Genomic DNA, 21,872 nt, shown 5'->3' on the forward strand with positions numbered 1-21,872 from the left:
GCAAGAGCAGTATTACAGTCTCAACTGCTCAGTTACCTCTCTCATCCAGTTACTTAGCTTTACAAAGGTATTTTTGGACAACTCCATACATGTGTATAATATATTCTGATTATATCCACTTCCATTACCCCACTCCTTCTTTTCTTCCTTCCTTCCTTCTTTCTTTCCTTCCTTCCTTCCTTCCTTCCTTCCTTCCTTCCTTCCTTCCTTCCTTCCTTCCTTCCTTCCTTCCTTCCTTCCTTGTGTATGAGTGTTTTGCTCACATGTATGTCTGTAAACCATGTGTTTGCCTGGTGCCTATGTAGGTCAGAAGAGAGTGTGGGATCCCCTAGAGCTAAGTTACAGATGGTATAAACTACCAGGTAGATGTTGGGAATTGAACCCTGGTCCTCTAGAAGAACAGCAAGTGCTCCTAACTATTAGGCCATCTCTCCAACCGCACATTACCCTCTTTTAGTCTCCACCCACGCCCTCTGAACACCCATATCTTCCCATCTAGTTCATCTCCTACATTCATGTCATTTTGTTTTTGTTTTGTGACCCCTTGACTTTGCTTAGGTTAGCTAGTATGAGCATGGTTGGTGGAGGTTATTTACTAGAGAATTGGCCACTAGCCTAGTGGCTACACTACTGAAAAAAAATGAGCCCCCCTCCCCCCAGTGATGATGGACCTAATATCATTAAATACCCTAGGTTTTTCTAACTTGGTGATGTGGCACCAGTTCTCTGGTCTTAGCTGGTGCCTGTGATTTCAGCGTTAAATGCCAGGAAACCATTACTATCCCTATCCCATGTCTTTTGAATGTACCTCACCTCCTATCTGGAGCCAACCCCTTTCTATCTCACATTAGAAAACAAACATGCTTTTGAAGGATCCCAATAGAATATATTAGTAAGTTAAAACAGAAACGAATCACGATAAGACAAAACAAACAGATGAAAAAGATCCTAAAAAAAGGCTGAAGAAATCAAGAAACAGAGAGTGATGCAGAGACCCATTCACACACTAGGGAATCCCATAAAAATACAAAAACAGAAAACAAAAAACCAATATATATATAATATATATATAATATATATATTATATATATAATATATATATAATATATATATATTATATATATGTATGTATACATATATAAAATATGTAAATATATTATACATATATATGTATATATATACATACATACATACTCACACACGTGCAAAGGATCAGCAGTGTAAAAAAAAGAGAGAGAAAATAAAATAAATAAAAAGATAAAAATTTAAATAAGAAAACAGCCCTGACATGATATGAGACAGGGAGCCTCCAAAGATGCCATGGAGTTTGTTTTCTGTTGCACACTTACCTTCTGGGCTTGCAGCCTACCCTTCAAAGTAGTTTGCTTCCCCTAAGGAGATTCCTTGGGGAAACGCCACCTTCATTTGCAAGTGATCATCAACTGGAGATAAGTCAGTGCAGACTGGTGCAGGCCCTGTGCATGCTGGGAGTTCTTCTGTGTACTGTCCTGCTGTGTCTAGAGGGCCTTGCTTCTTTGGTGTCCTCCGTCCCCTCTGGCTCGCCCTCTTCAGCAGTGCTTCCTGAGCCATGGGTGGATAATGTAAAGGAACACCAAAGATGTGGCCTAGGGAAATTCTGCAATGCTTTGAGGAGGAAGGGAAGAGTTGTCTGTCTTGAGGTTTCCCAGGACAGCTGAGCTGGAGGAGGCCTTGGCAAATGGGTTGTATTCATGTCAGCTAAGAGAGATGAAAGATGTCAGCAGACATTCAGATGGCCAAGACCCATTCACTTAGCCCACAAGGATGCAAAGGAAACCTGAAGGAAATAGTGCCCGAAGCATGGCTTTGAAGTCACACACCTAATTCAGTCATTAGTGCTGCACTGCACTGCACTGGAGACAAGTCTTTGGCCCATTATTCTAATTCCTTAGGCCTTAGTTGTCTAATTTCCGATGATTCATAGCTCCGTTGTTGGTTTAGTGATTTGAGGAAGTCATTGTAGTCACTCAGATATTTCTGAAGGTACCTGGCTTCTAACTTTACTATGCTCCATTTCCTTTTAGGGGCTAACAGTTGAAAACTTTTATCCCAGCTAATGAGAACCACAAAGCTAAAAACTACCTCATCCTCCATGAGGAAAAACCAAGGGTGAGGGGAAGGGGCTGTTGTGGGTTCCTGTGCACGTAAGAGTTCCTCAGAGGAGTAGCCTCCCTCTTCAATCATCAGTGGGCTTCGTCTTGGCCTTCTTCTGCTCTGCTGTCTCCAGCTGTCATTTTATACTCTCTTCCCATCACTGTGAAGGGGCGGGCTGAAAACCTTCCTCATGATCCCTGGGCACCATGACAAGTCAGAAAGCTACAGGCAGGTTTTCCTTTTCTCTTGGTCTCTTTATGGAAGATCCACAGCAGTTTCTGATGTTACTCACCTTCAACTCCATAGGTGTTTAGCGGAGCTGCCCTCTGGTTTCTTATTAATATCTAAAACAGGGTCAGAAGATATGGATACTTGGCCAAAATTGGCTGTTTATTACCTAGGTGACTTTTGGCAGGCCATTGTGGTCTTCTGACCTTACTTAGCTTTATCTGTATGATATGGGTAGATGGGAAGACGTAGGTAGATGTGGCTTGGAAATCCTTCATTTCTCTTTAGGCAAGCACGGATGAGCTCAGATTCCATAAACAATTCCCTGTGCAGTAGCTCACTCTGGTTGTGGGTTTGTGGCTGCTGCATCTATTTTGAGCAAGGCAAAAATTTCAGTATCCCTCTCTCCTAAGAGTCTGAAAAGCATTGCAGTGAGGAGCTGACTGAAGGTGTTGGACAGATGGCACGTCTTGTTTTCTGGGATGACAGTCACCTACTGGGATCCTGCACATGTAGGCCTTTAAGCATCGCTGTGTATATTTAAATACATGTGCCTGCACCCTCATTTTCCCAGCACAAGCACTCCCAAATCTTCAGCATCTGTGGTCATGATTGGAAGCCTTTGCCTTCCAGATAGAGTCATTTCAAGGCCTCCAGGTCACGGCCTGTAGTGCTACAAGCCTATCGGGTTACTGTTATCATTATACACGGCCTGCTTGCTAATTGAACTGGACGGTTGAATGCCTCATGACATCACCAAGTGAGGCTATAATGGGCGGTGTTGCATGATGCATGGGCTGTTTCCAGCACTGAACACGGCCAGTGATTTTCCAAATGCATGTCTGATTATCCCACACTTAGACTTTAGCTGGGCTGGCTGTGAATTAATTCAAATTATGGACCCCTCATCAGCCCCTGCTAGGGGACACCATGGCTTGTTGGGAGCCGACTTGTAGCAGAAGGCGGCTATCAGCTTTGCAACCATCTTGAGACATATACCCTGACATGAGACTTGGTTTTCAACAGCCTACAATAGCTGAGTATACTCTGATAAATATCTTGTTTATCCCACATATCTTGTTTTGCTGTTTAGTGCCCCAGCCGCAAGGCGCACTTGCTATCCACTCCTGCAAGGCACGTGGTATCCACGCACCTACAAGGTACGTGACAAAGTGTGTAAATACCCCGGACTTCCCTTCAGAGAGAGACAATAAGAGAGACAATGAGAGAGACAATAAGGGAGACATGAAGAGAGACAATAAACGAGAAACTGGATTTGATCACACACCCTGTCTTGTCTCAATTCTTCACGTCTCTTGCTAGGCCCTGACCCTTGGACCGGAGCAGCTGAGAGTGGGCCACAACAGTTTGGCCCCAAAGCGTGGGGCAGAACGGTCTGCAACACAGTAGCTCCAAGCGTGGGTCAGTGTGGGCCTCGATAATGGCTGTAATATGTGGGGCTCTAATTAGAACCGTCAAAGGTTTACATTATGACCTATTCAAAGATAGGCTAGAAAACAGATGTAGCATTCCAGGAAGCACGGAAACTTTAGGGGAAATCCCAGTGATGCAGAAATATGTCTTTTAAATAAATTTTCTACAATCTATTAGATTTTTGACATGGTTCAGTATGTAAAAGCATTTGCTGCCCAAGCAAGCTTAATGATCTGAGTTCAATTCCTGGAACCCAAGTGGAAGGAAAAAAAAAAAAAAAAAACAAAAACCAATACTGTGAAGTTGTCTTCTGACTTCCCACACATGCACCATAGCACAGATGTGTGTACACACACAGCACATATCACAAACACACACCATTCATACACACACACACACACACACACACACACACACACACATACAATAATAGAAAGAATAAGGTTTATTGTTCTGCTGTTTGTGCCCAGTTAATGTTGGGTGATGGTAACGAGTAAGAATGTGGCTGAGCTGTAATCAGCTTGAAGAAGTTAATGAAGAGTCGGCCCGCCTATTCCCTGAGCTTGAGGACTGAGGTGGTTAATATTGGGCTGTCTTTCTAGGGAAAAGTAGTGGTTTTATTGGAACAGGGAGGATTAGCTAGGATTTATTGCATAGCCATAACCTATTGGTAGAAATGTATAATTGTTATTAAGATGAAGTTATAATTTCTTAAATGGTACAAAATTTACTTTGATTTCAAATTTAAGGTTTTCATTGGTATGAGCTTCTTATTGATATAAAAGTGAGATGCATATTGTTACTTTCATAGGCATTGTGCCTATATAACACATTTAGGAATACAAGGCTTAGACCCAGTCCTTCTTTAACTTTTTTAATTGATTTGAGATGGTTAGCCTGTGAGTTAAGGGCCTATAGCAAGTTCATGGTTCTGAGTTTATTGTTAGGGTGTTTTCTATATTTTATTTAGACATAGCTGAGAGGAGTTAACAGACAACAGTCCAGATTGCCCTACATGGATAGTTGGTTTTCAAAACATCAGAAGTCCACACAATTGACGTTACAAACATTTCCGTATTAATGTTCATTTTGATTAGAGACCTGTGTGCTCCTGACAGTTTCCTGTCTTGTATTCTAAGAAGAAATTGAGCATCTTTGGAGTTACTCCAGTTGTGGTGAGACAGCCACTAGGCAAGAATTGCCTCTTTCATCTACAGACAAATTAGTGTTCAGAAAAGGACACACTTGCGGAATAGTCGACTGATTATATCTGCCAATACAGAGTAATCAGCCCTTAATAATTCTACATCACTAGGTCTGTCAGATGATCCTGGGCCAGAAGGCTGAAGATTGGATGCTCCAACGTTTTGTAGTATAGGGACTGTCCAGGTGTTCAGCAGTCTCCATAAATTGGCTAAGTTTTAGAAGCTATGCTTTGTGCTTCCCATAATTTCAGTTAACTTAGTCATTTTGGATTTCTGATGGGGTTGAAAAGTTATAGTCTCATAGCCAATCCTGGCTATTTACTTTGAGAGAAAAGATTTGAGAGGATGGTTTTCAGCTGACATTCATTCTAAAGCTGAGAAAAAAAGCCAGGTTCAGAACTGTTTTAGTTAGGAGATCTGACAGAGGCTCTGGTTAGTCAACAAAATGATGGACTGGGTATTAGGTCTATTTTGTACCTTACTGGTACAAATTGGTATAGTTATGCTCTAATTGTATTTTGAGAGAAAAGTTTTATTTTAACAGGAACATTGATATGTAGGAGGATCTAATGTGGGAGGAGTAAGGAGAAGAAGAGGAGAAGCAAGGAGAGGAGGAGGAGAAGGAGAGGAGGAGCTAGGTGGTGAGAGAAAGAGAGAGGGGGGACATGGAGGTGGATGTTCACATGTCTCCGCCAGTCAAAGACAGTTGATATATCTAGGTTGGGTATTGGGTTACACTTCTGATTGAGCATTACCAAACTTATAAAGCCTTTGATTAACATTTTTTAAAAAATTGTATAAAAGCAAAAAGGAAAAGTGTCATGGGATAGGGGTTTCCTAGGGAAAGGAAATGGGGAAAGGGGATGGCATGTGAAATGTAAATAAAATATCCAATAAAAAATAAATTAAACTGGGCAGTGGTGGTGCATGCCTTTAATCCCAGCAGTTGGGAGGCAGAGGCAGGGGGATTTCTGAGTTTGAGGCCAGCCTGGTCTACAGAGTGAGTTCCAGGATAGCCAGGGCTACACAGAGAAACCCTGTCTCGAAAAACCAAACCAAAAAAAAAAGATATAAAAAAATAAATTAAGATTAAAAAAAAATAATGTGGCTGAGGCTTTAGCAGGGTGTCTGTTTAGACAGTGTGAAGCTTATACGCCTGTGGAGAAGGGTCCCTTCCTCAAGGACAGCTGCAGGAGCAGAACTCATTCAACAACAGATGCACTCAGGTGTTGCGACTGACTTCATAGTGTGGAAGATGTTCTCTGAGAGGAGTCAGAGACTGTAGGTAACCTACGCTGACCCGGTCAGCTTCTCAAGGGAGAGCTTACCCCGTGCACATACCACTGATCTGTAGGAGGAAGAGAATGCAGATTTTGCTGCTCAGTCATGCTTGGATTCAACAGTCCGCCTGCCCATATTTCAGTAAACAGAAAATTGAACACCAGAAGGAAAATATCTTGGCTGTGATCTATAGGGTGGGTTGTGAGAGCCGGTTGTACATTGCTGTACACTGTGCAAGGTGTGAATTTTGTAAAAATCAGCTTTTTTCTTTTCTTCAGAGAAATGTATAAGGTTCATGGGGATAAGCAATGACCCGGTGAGGCTCTCAGAATTCACCTCTTGCCATCGGCTTTCCGACATTGGTTTGACGTCTTGGTTACAAATCCAACTTCACCACTTGCGTGTGGCCCTGATGGTGTTGCTTACCTCCCTACTGCCCTAGCTGTAAAACATAACTAATCCAGTTGGTACCACTCATCTGGTGAGGCTCTGGAGATGGTGTCTGCAAAGGGCTTAGCACAGTGTCTGGCATGCGGCTGCTATTAGGTTTACAGTGCGCATTATCAAGCACAACCCTTCTGCTCACAACAGTCCCCTCAAATGGCATTACTTACTAATCAAGAACTCCAGAGGACAGTGTGAAGAAGAAGAATCAATGTCACTTGTACCTACTGCTGTATTGGTTGGTCACACTTGGACATTTTTGTGGTCTCTGTCCTTATGGGTACATGTGGACATACAGAGATATATCCTTACAAAAATGTAGAGAGAATATCTTGTGTATTGTATGAATGCATCATTTGTCAACCAAAAACTCTTATGGCCTATAAGAGAATAGAAGATGGGACATCCACAAGGCAGAAAGAATGCTGGGATAGTCTGAGACTTGGGAGATTACCTGGGATGATGTGAGGAGATGGATGCACGGTACCTGAGCACAGGTAACCAGCCACATGGCAGAATGTAGATTAGAATAAATGGGTTACTTTAAGTTATGATCTAGTCAGCGTAGAGCCTAGCTATATGGCCAAGGTATTTGTAAATATATTTTGAGTCTGAGTCTTATTTCTGGAAGCATGGGGATGGGAGGAAGAACCAGACCTAACTTCTACATAAAAATGTCCTCCTAGATGCAATAATGGTAACATTTTCGTAAACCTATTAAAAGCTCCATAAGGCTGAGGCCTGTTTCACATTTGTCTTTGTGTCCCTTAACCTAGCCTAGATCCTTCCTGGGCCTACTGAGCTCAGAAAATGTCAACTGGGATAAACATTACCCTGTTAAGAAGTGAAGTTTTGAGCAGGGAATGTTGGTTTAGCTCTGTAATCCCAGACTTGGGAGGTGGAGTCAGGAAGATCAGGGGTTCAAGGCTGGCCTTGGTTACATAATAAGTTTGAGGCCGGGCTGGGTTACATGAGATCCTGTTCCACCAAGAGCTCTCCTCCTGGGGCACTTCCTCTGCATTTTAAAAATCAATTATGAATAGCATATCTTCTTGATGTCTGGTCCTTTCCCAGTAAGATACAAATTCATCTTTCTTCCTCTCACACATATAGAAAACGACTTAACTGCAAACCATTTAGAATAGCTGAGATTTTGGAAACAACCTTGTTGTCTCTCTGTAGGAGAGGCCAACTAGAAGGATGCTCTAGTAGACGTCACTCCCTTGGCTCATGTGTCCCATGCCAGGCAATGCTGTAAGCTCTTACAATCCACTTACTTAGTCTTTAGAATAACCCCAAGAAATCAGAGCTACAGTCCTCATCTTACAGCAAAGAAAAAGAGCCAGAGGAGGGTAAGTCAGCTTTCCCCAAGGTTACACAGCAGAGTCGGGGTTCAAAGTCAGACAGCCCCACTACAGCACCAAAAGGAGTCATCTCTCCTATGGCCAAAGACAAACGATTTGCCTGAAGACATTACCTTGCATCTAATAAGGGCTAAAGGGGATCGGAAAAAAAAAAAAAAAAAAAAAAAAAAAACCTGCTCTCAAGTTCACACCAGAAAGATTGAATGAGGGGAAATGCAGTGTATCGTTGTACACACACTGTAATCTTATCTACGGCAAGCTGAAGAAACGCACACAGGAAATAACTGGAAGGGGAAAGGCTGAAAGGTTACTTTTGCTCGGGCTGATAGATCCTCTCTGCTTTGTATATTTGTTTCAATTTTAAAAGTTTTTTTCTTCCAAAGCAAATGTTGCTGGAGAAATCAGAAAAAAAGAAGAAAAAAAGTTGCTTCAAAGTAGAGTTTTGTGCATAGGTGTGGCTGTGTACTACATACGTGCAGTGCCCTGGAGGCCAGAAGGCGTTGGATTCCCCTGGAACTGAAGTTGTGGATGGTTGTGAGCCATCAGATGGGTTCTGGGAATTGAACTCATGTCTTCTGCATGAAGCACAACTGCTTTTAAGCATGGAACCATCTCTCCAGCCCACCCAAAGTTGATTTTTTTAAAATAAACTTTATTATAAAGAAACCTGGAAATAAAGAACATCGTGTACTGAAGATAACTAGACCCAAAGCCTGCACATCACAATGAACAAGAGGTTCAAATGAAACAAAATAACTAAAAATCCATAATAACAGGAGGCCTCAGGGAATGGAAGGAAGCAAGTTTGAAACAAATCACTAGCAGGCACAAAACATCGCTCCTCCTCTCCCCCGAAGACATAAATGAATCTCAAAGTAGTTCCTAGAACCCCCATATTCTCTCACACAAAGCCTTAACTGCCACTACAGGTTTTATTCTGATAGCGGTTCTCAGGAATTAGACAGCAGATTGCATCCAATGTAGAAGTCCCTCCAAGAAGAGCAGATTTCCAACTCTTAAAGAGAATTTATTACAAGCATCTTTGCTTCCTGACTCCAGAGTGCCTGCATTTCCTTCCATTGCTGGTAAGTTTGGTTGGCGGGGGAGTTTTGTGGGACTAGAGTAGCAATTTTGGCAGCTGTATATTGTGAGGTGTTGCTGGCTTTTTAGTGGACTTGTCATTTGGCATCCAGGGAGTCTCTGAAAGGAAAAAGACCTTGGTGGCAAAGCCCCAGTTCAATGCCTTACTAGTGGACTTGAGGCTGCTCACTTGATCTCTGCCTCTGAGTCTGCTTTTCAGCTGTATGTAGATGGTACATACTTACCTCTCAGGTGACTGAGTCTGAAGAGGGCTCATGGGGAGGAAAGATAGATATATTCATATATGCAAATATGTAAATAGATACAAATATGCATTTTACATGTATATATGTATAAGCCCTTTACAAATGTGAAGATAAAAATTCATGTGAATTGTCTTTATTATATTTTTGTACCTTTTTATATGAGTACATATATGTCTCTCTCTCTCTCTCTCTCTCTCTCTCTCTCTCTCTCTCTTTCTCTCTCTGTCTCTCTGTGTGTGTGTATTTGTGTGCCAATTCCCACAGATGCCAGAAGAGGGCACTAGATTCCCTAGAATTGGAGTTAGATATGATTATTGAGCCACCATGTGAGTGCTGAGAACTGAACCAGGACCTTCTATAAGGGCAACAAGGGCTCTTAACCAATGGGCCATCTCTCCAGCCCTAACTTCCTTTGTCTACTCTTCTGTTTCTTTCTCTGTCCCTCCCTCCCTCCTTCCCTCTCTCCCTCTCTTCCTTCCTTTCTTCCTTCCACTTTTGGAGATACCAAGGAAAGCAAGGGTTGTTTGTTTGTTTGTTTTTATAAGAGTGCGTATATAAATGAACCATTAAGATGAGAAGATCTGGGAAACGAGTGGATGGAGACAGAAATGTGGGAGGTTGCTTGCCCAGGCCACCTAGAGAATTGTAAAGAAAGCCTTGCTGTCAGCAAATACCTGGGGCTCTTGCCTTGTGATGTTGTCAAAACATGATACTATTTTGCTTTTGTAAGAACACACATATTTAAGAATCAAAGTGGTACAGGTATGTGCCTTTAATCCCAGCACTTGGGAGGCAAAGGCAGGTGAGTCTCTGTGAATTCAAGGGACTTAGTCTATAAAGATTGCAGCAACAAACCCACCACAAATTAGGTGATTCTAAGCCTTTGAAGTGTATTCTTCACCATTCTGAAGTCTAGTAGGCCCAAGGTCTAGGTGACACCAGCTTTGGCAACTGGTGAAGATAGGCATCTTGTCTGTAGCTGGTGCCTTTTAGCTTCATCTTAACATTGTAGAAGGACATGCCAGTGTCTCTCCAAGACCTCATCTCCTAATGCTATCACTTGAGTGTGGGTTGAGATTTCAGCATAGGAATGGGGAGTACATTCAGATGATGGGAGCAGAAGTTATGGAATGTGGACTTCTAAGGAAAGCAACCAGCATGATGAACTACATTCCTGTAGCCTGCAGCTCTATAGTCCTTGTAGGTCAGAAGGCCCTACTGATGAAAAGAGCCACCTTGGAAAGCCACCAGAGGGTGATGCCCTCTGCAATTTTCCTGGGACTATCCCTACATGTCTATTCCTCTGTCCCAGACCCCCCCCAAGGCTTCTTAGGTTTGCCACGGTGTATGGGTATTACAATAGGGCAAGCTCAAATCCCAAACTGAGCCCCTTCCCTTTTTCCTCCCATCGACTGGTTGGATTCTAGAAAACAGAACTCAAGACTAGGGGCTGTACCCCATATTAAAAGAGTCTCTTTCCTATTATTTGGTTCTTAGTTCCTAAACTGAGTCAAACAAGAGGGAGGTTGAAAGAAAAGATTGAGGTTTCAATGGATACGAGGGATACTGAGACTTCTCAAGGGCCTGGGTTCCTTAATTTCCTCATCCACAAGTGGGCTTAACACCTATTGTAGTGTAGGCAACACTGTAACAAGCGCCGTGCCTTTGGTGGTTCTTGTTTAAGATGGTTTCATTTCCTGTGTCAGCTTCACAGTTCAGGTGCTTAAGAGATCTCCACTGACGTCAGCTTCCAAGCCAGTCTGAGATTCTCAGTTGCTTGGTCCTTGCTCTGCTTTCTTCTTCAAGAATGGCGACAGAAGAATCTATGCAAATCACAGGGACACACTGTGTGCCATTCATAAAAATCGTTTAAAGGCCCCTTAATGTAGTAGAATAAAATCTTTGACCGACAGTTAGCACCTTTCAGAAACAGTCACCCGAGTTTGCTTCCGCTCACTCACAGCGGAGTGCACCATTATGAGCATGCTCAGTAGGCTAGACTCCACGTTACTTGCCCCACACAAATCATTTCGTGTAAACATGATCATTAGTGCTGTCCTCTAGCTCTCCATATTGCTGAAGAGGAAAGAATGGCCCAGAAAGACTGTGGAACTCACCCAAGAACAAATAGATAGCTTCTTGGCCACAGAACTGAATTCACTGCCTGGCACTTTCTGATTCGGGTCTCTGGCTCCAGAGCAGCTGGGGGAGGGCGAGCAGCAGAGGGGCTGGGAATCAAAGGATCTAGGAAAGACAATCTGAAAGAAGGGTGCAGGGGAGGAAAAAGGATGCAACTTTTTCTTTCCCAGGTTGGTGATGGGAAGTGGCTACTTGGACTTGAAGAGAACGCTCTGGTCCCGGCTTCAAGCACTTTTATTGTAGAGGTCATTTTGCTACACAGAAAACCCAGACCAGCAATTTTCTGCGTTGTTGGAACTCTGTTTGATTCCTCTCCCAACGAAGAGGTAGATACTCGGCAGATATTTGTGATGTGATTACTGCCTCAGGTAGTCTAATCTCTTCTCTGGGATATGAAGGACTGAAGGGGTGGCCAGATGCCTGCCTCCAGTTCTCTTATAGAGAACTGGAAAGTTTTCAGTCTTTCGGAAGTGGCCTGTGGCTAATCAGAGACGGTCAGGCTGCCAGGCTGCTTCTTCAACAAGATGTTTCCTCCCGATTTCTCCAGTAGCCTTGTCCTAAGCCCAGTGGAAGGAAGGTGCTCGCCTGTCTTTACCACTGTAGCCAGGGCCTGTCTGCCTGCATACCTGCTGCGAAAGTTCTAGGTTGCGCGGCTTCAGAACATCTAAAAAAAAAAAAAAAAAAAAAAAAAAGTTTGACAATGCTGTGTACAGGGCACACTTGATGTTGGGGGATTTTTTGTTAAACTTTAAATATTACAGTCTAAGATGTATGTGTTCTACATAAAAATTTGAGTTTTCACAGGGGCTAAATATGACTTGCCTGATCAGGATCACCCTGAGCAGAGCCAGGACAAATACCCTGGTAAGAACATTTTCGCCAGACAACACTGAATCCAGTCCATCAGGACACGCAGAGGGTAGGGGTGGAGGCAGCATTTGGGCTTCCTTGCCTGCCGCATTGCTCCGCCCCCAGGCTTGCTCTTTGTGGATGGACTGCAAGATTCCCTGCTTTACAGGAGCCCTAAGCAGGCACCTTTAACCTTGAGCCTGCTCATTAGCGACCTCCAGAGGGCCAGGATGGTTTGGTACCGGTGTGATAGAGCACTCTTCTAGTTTTAACGACTCTATTTGCATAGCGGACTTCCTCCCGCCGGTCTGCAGTGCTTTTCTTCCCTCCTTCTCATTCCTCTGCACCCACATCTGTGGGTTCCTCTCTGCTTCCCAGAAGATCTTTTCTCTAGGGGACTCCCTCGGAGCTTGAGTCCCGGGCTCTTCTCCCTCGGCCCGGCGAGGTCTGGAGGCACCTGGGGGAGTAGAGTTCGGCACCAGCCTGGGCTGGGGAGCCGCCCTGGCACTGCCCGACCCTAACAAAGGGAATCGGGCAGCGCGCCTCGCGAGCGATCGGTGGGCTCCGCGGCTGCCGCGTCCTTCCCGGCTGAGAGCGCTGCAAGTGAGTAGGGGCGAGGCGGGCGGCACGGACCGGGAGGAGGAGTGCAGGGGTGCGCTGAGAGGCAGCCCCAGCTGCCTGTGTAGGAGCCGCCGCCCCGGGCTGAGGATGTCTGTCGCCGGTCCAGGGCAGGGCTCGCCTTGGCCTCCCCTCGGCAAGCCAGCCCGCGCACCCATAACAAACCCACGTGTGCGGGGCCCGCAGGAACCTACACCGCAGCGTCTGTATTGTGTAAGGCGTTGTCTTGTGGAGTGCGGGTCCCTTTAGTTCTTGCTCACCCGGGTAACAGATCAGGAAACTAAGCCTGGTGGAGGGAGAGGGAGCAGAGGCACCACAACAAACACACGTGTGCCCCGCCAGGGATCTGGGGCGCAGCTAGCCCTGCTGAACCTTTGGACAGGTTATTGTTCCAGCCAAACCAACGGGCGCGGCGCTTGGAGGCCACCTACTGCTGGGGGGGGGGTGTTGAGAGATATTTCACAAGGGTGCCCTGTGAAAAGTCGGACTAAACTTGTAGATTTTTAAAGGAAAAAAATACATCAAGAAAGAGCCTACAAAAAGCCCCTACCCCGCCCCTAAGTATGCTTCACCCCTTGGCACAGGTTTTGAGGTGAGATGGACAAGCCCTCATCTCTCCCCGAGGTTTTCTTAAGAGTTGTGGGTAGAACTAAGGATCTGTAGGTACCCTTCTAAAACAGACCCTGCAAGACACACCATTGTCCCCGTGCTCTGGCGACTGCCTCTGTTGGGGAATCTCGAGCGCCTCCCTAGCCTGCTGAAAGAATAGTTCATTTTAACTAAATCCACCAGTGAGGTCTTGGGTTTCGCTTGCTCTTTGCTTGGGAGCTCCCTGTGCCTAGACACTCCAGGTGTCACTGATTCCTTTTCACACAAGGCCACCCGGGGCCCCTCATCTAGACGGGGACATATCAGAGGCTCGCAGAGGTAGGTCCACTGTCGGCTGTGCCTGCCCCTTTACTTTCACTCTGCTCACGCAGACGGATTTTTAGAGTAGTGAAGTCTGGGCTTGTCAGCCCTGAGGATGAGTTGGGGACAGGAAGGGGGCGGTGAGCGGATCCTATACGACCTGTGCAGGAGTGACAGCATCTTACCTATCTGATGCTTCACCTTGAGTAGTCCCTGTGGAGACTAACCTGTCTCTGAAGAGAACTGGACAGCCTCCAGCAGTGTACCATTGTGTTTGAAAAGGTGCAGGCAGCAGCTAGGGAACCTTTTATTTTACAGGCAGGAAGCTGAGGTCTGAGAGTCCAGCCCCTTGAGTGTGGGTCTTCCAACTGCTCGGCCTGCATCCAGAGGATTCTGCGGTTGGCTTAAAAGGCAGTAGCCTTAGGCAGAACAGAGTTAAACAAAGAAAATAATTCAAATTGGAAACTGCACCCTTCCATTATGCCTTTCAAGAATTCTCTGTTTAGTGGAGAAGAGAGATTTAGCATTTCCCCACTTACCAGTCCTGCTTCGAAACTTTGCTCTGCTCTCCTGGCCGTCCCCTTTTTCTCAAATTGAGCTAGGGCCAACTGTAGAGGTAGAGGCTTAAATGTTTTGCCGACGCTAAGAAGCCTTTGTTCCGCCAGAAGCAGGGGCTGTTGACATCAGCCCCGCTGGGAGGAAAGTGTCTCTTGTTGCGGGCTGCTCCTGAGCCCCTCACTAGAGAACGAAGCATTGTTTTCATTGATTTTATTTAATTAATTTATCTATTATTTTATGAGTCCCGTGGAAGTAACTGTGCTTTTTGTGTTTAGCAGAGAAGCAGGCATAGAACACTGAGGTCAGTTTCTCCAAAGCTAGCTAGCTGTGGTCTGCGGCTTTCCCCTCATCGCCTAGGTGTGTTTACTTTCCCCTTCATTTCCAGGCTGTTTAACTTTGTAATGTCAACGTAAAAAACCCACAGCTCTCAATTTGCAGGAATGGAAGAGAGTTTATTCTGGAGCCATTTTTGAGTGACCGTGAACACAGATTTAGGCTATCCCAAATTCTATGTTGCAACGTGGAAGCAGCTTCTCGGGGTGTTTAGTTTTACAGAGCAGAGAAAGTTGGGAATTAAGCAAAGTTTAAAATACATTGGCGGGTACATCAGAGAGGCAGGTACATAGAAATTTGGGAAGCTTTTCTATAGGGTCAATATTCTATCTGGTGACATTCTTAGCTTTTAGACTGGTAGAAGTTAGTTTCCTGCTAAGTTAATAAATTCTAAAAGGCTTTTTATATGTTGTCAAAAGATGTTCGTTCCAACAAGGAAGTCAGAGTGGGGGGGTAGGGGCAGGGGCTGGGCCAAGAATGGACTGGGGTGAGGGAGTGGGAATGGAGGTGGGGGATGGTCCATGAAACGGCTGTTCTGGGCTGATCTTAGCCCAAGATAAAGTAATTAGCCCCTGAACCTGCAAAATTCCAGTCTCCAAAGTACTGTAATTTTAATCAGATGATCTCTGTAGACAGGGATTCCTTTCTGGAGTTTCTGTTTCCAGCCAGGTGAGGTTGTCTCCTCAGGATGGTAATGAAGTTGAGATTCCTTTTGTTTTCACGTGGGAAAATTAAGGACCCCAGAAAGAAATTACCTGCTCCCAAACACAGAAACACACAGTCCACCTGCTTTTAGTCTCCCTTTTTGCATCAAAAGGAAGGTGTTGCATCAAACAAGTTGTTGGCACCCCAGAGTAAAGTCAAAGTTAGGTTGCTATAACAACACCCTTAAATCCTAAAGGAGTTAAGTAGGTTTGGCTTTCAAGCAGAGGAATGGGTGCTGAGGATAGGTAGGGTGTGGAGTATTGTAGTTAGGATTGAGAATCATTTTTCTTTAGTTTACCAAGTGGTTCATTTCCCTCTTGCCCTGGGGAGCTGCTTTGCAAATATTTGCAAAGCAAAGGACAGTAAGAAGTCAAAAGACAGAGACTCCACTTAGCTGTAGTTAACCTCTTGGGCTCCACTTTGTCTTTTTTTTTTTTTTTCCTGTGAACCTGCCAGTCTCTGCCCTGGCCTGGCTTTCCTGGGAAGTAAATGCTGCTGGAAGCCTTAGGGTCTGAGGAGAGCATGGGCCATGGTTCATTGCCCATACCTGGCATTAGTGTGTGGCATTCCTGGATAAGAGGAACTTGATTAGGGAAATACAATTTTTTTCTTGTTTGTCTGCATGCACTCTCAGATGTCATGTTAGCACTCTGACTCCCAGAGCTGTGTTTCTATAGGCTCACTTGCAACATTAACATAATATGCAATCCTGTTGTTCTGTAGTAACATACTTGAGATGATTTTACTAAGAAGTTACTGAAAAGGTCACGTCAGATTTCATAGTCAAAGTTTTCTGGTTATACGAATGAAACATTCCCATTGCAGAGCATTTACAAACTACAAAAAAGGATTGAGAAACAGAAATAAAAAAATTCTACTATCCCAAACAGCCATGCACTATCTGGTAATTTGGTTTCTGGATTTTGGTTTTTTTGTGTTTTAAAAATATAAATATAAATATATATATATATATATATATATATATATATATATACACACATACATATATGTGTATATATATATACACATTTATCTTGGCCTTTTCTTTTCAAAGTTATATATAATAATATATAATATACAATATATAATATACAATATACTATATAATTAACATAATATATAACATAATATGGAATATACAATATAATACAACATTCAATATATACAATATAATATATGATATATAAAATGTAAATATATAAAATATAATACATACAACATAAAATATAATAATAAATAATATATTATAATAAAATATTATAATAAAATATATAATAAATAATATATTATACATAATATTGTATATACATAATTGCTTGTCTGCATGCATTCCAGAACTTCATGATAACACTCTGATTCCCATAGCTGTGCTTTTATAGTCTTACTTGCAACACAATATATAATTTATAATGTATAATATAATTATATATAATAAACTGTATATATAATGTATAATATATAGTATATTCAATATATATTATATATTATACATTATATATACATTTTATATACATATATACTATTATATAATATATTAAATAGTTTATTAAATATACTATATAAATGTAATATATAATTTATTATATATAACATATTATATATTTTATATTAAATATATAAATATAGAAAACATAATAATATAATATATAAATACATATTTTAAATATATAAACATATATTTATTTCTATGGCTTTGTTTTTATTTTCAAGATAATTGCGGATCTTGTGTGTATAGTTTCAGCTTTTGTATTTCATACTTTATAATAAAGTTTTGATGATGATCACATCACCTGCCTAGCACCTTCAAGTTCTCATGTTCCCTTGGGAATCTGACATTTTGAATGCTTGTTTCAGTGAGGGCATGTGAAGGGTGGAGGCCCCACCACTCCCCTGTCCCATCCCTGCCTCAAATGTTAGCCACAGTTTTTCTTTGAGAAATCCAGAGGTACTGACAAATACAGCAGAGAGAAAGGGACCCTGTGCATGGCCTTTGAGCTGTGGTCTTGTTTTTGTGGCCCCTGAAAACTCAATAGTAAAGTTTCTGTAAATGCTCAGTGAGCAACCCCAGGGTCATTTATTAATTCACTTGATATATTGAGTAAAAGCCTTGTAGTCTAAAGGAGGGAAAATGGGTGACAAGAGAGAAATGCCAGATGCTATTGATCACAGAGGAGACAAGCTCTGATGCCTAGAGCAGTGGAAATGTCTGTGGAGGCCACTCTGGGAGGTCTTTCATACCTGTTTCAGTTGATGTTATGATTTATTTTCTTGAATTTCCACAGGATGGAGCCTGATGTGGGAAACTATTGAGTTTCATTGTAAAAGGCATGCATGACTGTTGAGGAAACTTAGAGATTTGGTTTAATTGCATATGAAGTCTTCAAGTGAAAGAGCATTATAAACTTAGAGCCCAAGCAATTTAGAATTTGAATTCTTGCTTGCCGTTCACCGCTGGTGTAGGTATGGACAAGCTACCTGTTATACTTGTTGGGGTTCAGGAATCGCCACACAAACCATAGCAACACTGATCTCAGTTCAGCAATTGTTTATTAAACACACTCCCTAGACTGACTGTTCAGGGCCACAATAAAGGACTCAGGAGCCTAATTGTGGCACCAGTCTGTCCTCAGGGCAGGCTTTTTATAGGAAAAACCAGGCTCAAAAGTTTAAAGGCAGACAGTGAAGTGGCACAACATTTTTTTGCCAATTAGACAAAGTATTCTCAGCTAACCTTCAAGCTGATTGATTCTAGGTGAAGTAAGAGGGGAGGCACAGATTGTGAATTGGGGAGTTCTAGGACATTGAGATAACAGAGTACAAGTGTTTCAACCATAACCTTTTGACTTATTTGCAGCATTCTTCAGGGTGAGCTATGGATAATTACTTCTGGGAAGTGGAGTCTGAGACCCTGAACTTGATTTGACCTTATGAGCAAAATGGTGTGCCGGGCGGTGGTGGCGCATGCCTTTAATCCCAGCACTTGGGAGGCAGAGGCAGGCAGATTTCTGAGTTCGAGGCCAGCCTGGTCTACTTAGTGATTTCCAGGACAGCCAAGGCTATACAGAGAAACCCTGTCTTGAAAAACAACAACAACAACAAAAACAAAAAAAAAACAAAAAAACCAACCAATGAGCAAAATGGAGACTGAACACAAAATGGCTACAGTTATGTTGAAAGAAGCAGGCCTCAGCAGTATTTAGTATCAATTAGTGTTTTCTGTGAAAGAAGGCTAGTGGGCCTAATTCCACAGGGTAGTCATAAGATGATATGGAAGGTAAAAGGTCAGTGCCTGGTTAAGCCCTCAGTAAGTACTAGCTATTATCATTCATAGAAGTTTTGGCCGTCATGGCATTTTTTTTTTTTTTCTCCCATGAAAGCAGGGTATGGCTTTTTGTTCTTAGGGGAGGAAGGTTAATTAAAATGGAGTCTCTTGTCATCCAAATAGCAAGTCAAGAGAGAAATAATCACTTGCACAATGCAGTTTCATTTTGTTTATTATGAAAAGCATGAAAAGTGCTCACTGAGTTCTGAACCTCTTGTCCACTCCTTATGAAGATGCATGGCTGACCTATAACCCTGCCTCAGCCCCATGCTAACGTTAAAGCATGCCCCAGACATCTTATCAGCCTAGCTATAAATATTTCACTCAGCCCGATGATGCATATTTAAGGCACTGAGTTGTGTTGGCTCGGGGCCTGTCTCTTGTCTTGCCCTTATGGAACCCTTCAAGTTTGTGGAGAGCAGGCCAAAGAGGGAGGGCACAGCAATCCTGGGAACATTTTCAGCTTTACTGGTCAAATACGAAGGTCATGTCATGTCCCAAAGAGACAAAGAGACTGTAAGGAACACAGAAGTTAGAGTCAGGAGACATGATTTGAGCAAGAGCCACCTCTTGCTAGTTGTCTACTTTTGGCAAGTGACGTGGATTTTTTTTTTCAGCACATTTACAGAAAATTGGTGACTACTGATTAAGGCAATACAGGAGGTCAGTGCTAGTGAGACCTACCACACTTGAGCCCAGCTTTCCTTCCTGAGAGGCAGTGTTTTCCATATGAACTGAGGACTGAGGGAGGGCCTTTAGGCTGCAGGCCCACACTACCTTTCTGCACTTACTCCCGTGGTGAGCCTGAGGTTGCCCGGATGTTTAGGTAACCTCCACAGACTGCTTGTCGCTCTTCCTTCTGTTTCCTCCCAGCCCCCCAACTCTGCTTTATGAAGGGACAAAGAAAGCCCTGGTTCTGCCTTTCATCCCTTGAGCCACGTGTTTTTCTGAAGCTCCTTATATTAGAAGAGGTGAACGTCCCTGTTGATCTCTGACGTTGATGAGTCTCGATTTCTTTTGTTGATGTCTCCAAGAAGGAAGAGAGAATCAGATAGGGTACTCAAACTAAAGCCCTAGTTTACTGGGACTTCCGTCATTCTGAAGCCTATCTGGTGTGTGTGGTCCCTGGCTACTAACAGCTAAGAGCATGAGGCATGCCACTCTGGGTGCCATGCCAGGAACTCAACTCTTGCTTCTTCCCTGTCTCCTGCCAGTTCTGATAGCAAATAAAAGTTGTATGCAAGTCTAAGAGGCTCCCTCACGAGAATAATAAAGGAACTTCCCTTATAGTAGTCAGATAATAAAAAATTAACCTCCATCCTATATGCTGTTCCTCCCACCGTCTATTTGTTTGCTTGCAGCCCTGGAGATCAAGCCCTGGGTATGCACATCCTAGGCAAGCGGTCACTAAGCCAGGCCTTCAGCCCTTCCACTTCTCCAAAGTGATTCCCCTTTATAGATGGAGGAAGACCCTTTCAGCTCCTTCGGCCAAGTAGTCATGCTCCTATACTATTTGTTTGTTTCTTGAAATGGAATCTCACTATGTGGCCCTCACAGGCCTTTGACTCAGGCTGGCCTTGAACTCACAGAGATCCACCTGCCTTCCCAGATCAAAGGCATGTGCCACCCAGCCTGGCTCCAAAGTACTTAGTTTTGAGCTCAGTTTATGGATTACATCATGTCTGCCACTTTACAAATGGGTCTTTTTAGTTTGCTGTGTGAAATCGAAGTCTCCGAGCTGCATGTGCTTGCTCTTTTTTGCCCAGCCACACCACACTCCATATTCTGAGTACCTTTACTTAACCGATCTTTGCCTGCGAGATACATTTGTCCGTTTTCGTAAAATACATTCTGGGTATTTACACTTTTAGTATACAGAAGTCGATTGCGAATGTCGGTGAGCAACAGGAAGCCAGCTCTGGGGAGGGGGAGGGTGGCAAGTGTGTGAGACCAGGGACACTGAGGACCAGGCCCGGAAAACTGGACTCAGTAGCTGCCTAGGGCACCACCAAGAGACTGTATTTGGATGAAAAGATATTTTTGGAACTAGCCTGACCTGATTGGGTGCTCTCAGCTGCAAGTGAAAACAGCGTCTCCCTCATCCCATGGAGCCTTCCGTGGCTGTTTCTATTCTCAGGGTCAGGCTCGGGGATCCTGTGGGTGTGGGTTGGACAGAGACAAGAGGCAGGGGGTGGGAGGGGAGGGAGGAAGTGAGAAAAGGTGATGTTTGTTCTCAGGCTCAGGAGGAGGAGTTTTCTACTCCGTCTTGCTTTCAGATCCTTTAGAAGGCTGTGCTTCCCTAGGTCCACCCACAATGGTAGGCTATTGGAAGATGGGAGCTTATGACACAGTGGCGAGGAAATCAATGTGGAGACGGGCTTTCATTCCTTCTTTTCTTTCTTTTTGTTTTGTTTTCTTTTTGTTTGTTTGCTTGTTTTGAGACAGGGTTTCTCTGTGTAGCCCTGGCTGTCCTGGAACTCACACTGTAGACCAGGCTGATCTCAAACTCAGATAAAACCACCTGCCTCAGCCTCCTGAGTGCTGGGATTAAAGGCGTGTGCTACCACTTCCTGGCGGAACCGGGGCTTTGTATACCGCAGGAATTCAAAACAAGAGGCCTCTCTCATGGAGAGTCACACTGAGAACCACTCAGAGGAACTGGTGGGCTGGGTGTGGTGACTGATGAAGAAAACTGAACTGCCCAGTGTGGGAGTGAGCTATGTTGCAAGGCTGAGCACTCCTTGTCAGGGAGAGAGAGCATGCAGAACTGGATGGAAACAGAGGACTCTAGGAAGTCTGTATAGGAAGAAGCAAAAGACATGGGACTGAGGAGATGGGACCAGTGGAGGACAGAAAAGCCAGTTTCCATCATGGAAGCTTTCAAGGAGGCCTGACTGTAGTTTTCCCTGAATCTTGCCAGCCCTCCACTGTTCTGTCGTTGACTTCAGCTCTGCCTGACCTTATCATATATGCTTTAGATGACCAGGAAACCTGGTCACCGGGA

At 43.6% G+C, this 21,872-nt stretch overlaps 1 protein-coding gene and 1 long non-coding RNA gene across 3 annotated transcripts in view; one reads left to right on the forward strand and one right to left on the reverse strand.

The window, feature by feature from the left end:
- Positions 1-8,720: 8,720 nt before the first annotated feature.
- On the reverse strand, positions 8,721-14,681 carry LOC117718000 (uncharacterized). The gene is made up of 3 exons (XR_013113490.1): positions 14,490-14,681; positions 14,178-14,369; positions 8,721-12,238 (listed from the first exon to the last, which is right to left on the reverse strand). It is a non-coding gene; the product is annotated as an uncharacterized LOC117718000 (long non-coding RNA).
- Positions 12,588-21,872, forward strand: part of St6gal1 (ST6 beta-galactoside alpha-2,6-sialyltransferase 1) — a 124,897-nt gene continuing 115,612 nt past the window's right edge. The window contains exon 1 of one of the 2 annotated variants that reach the window (XM_034515369.2): positions 12,588-13,026. The gene's annotated coding sequence lies outside the window, so the exon portion shown is untranslated. Of the gene's footprint in view, positions 13,027-13,819; positions 13,969-21,872 lie in introns of those variants that run through there. The other variant, XM_034515370.2, reaches the window with a different exon arrangement.

This window comes from Arvicanthis niloticus, chromosome 12 (assembly GCF_011762505.2).
Source record: "Arvicanthis niloticus isolate mArvNil1 chromosome 12, mArvNil1.pat.X, whole genome shotgun sequence".
Classification (NCBI taxonomy): Eukaryota; Metazoa; Chordata; class Mammalia; order Rodentia; family Muridae; genus Arvicanthis; species Arvicanthis niloticus.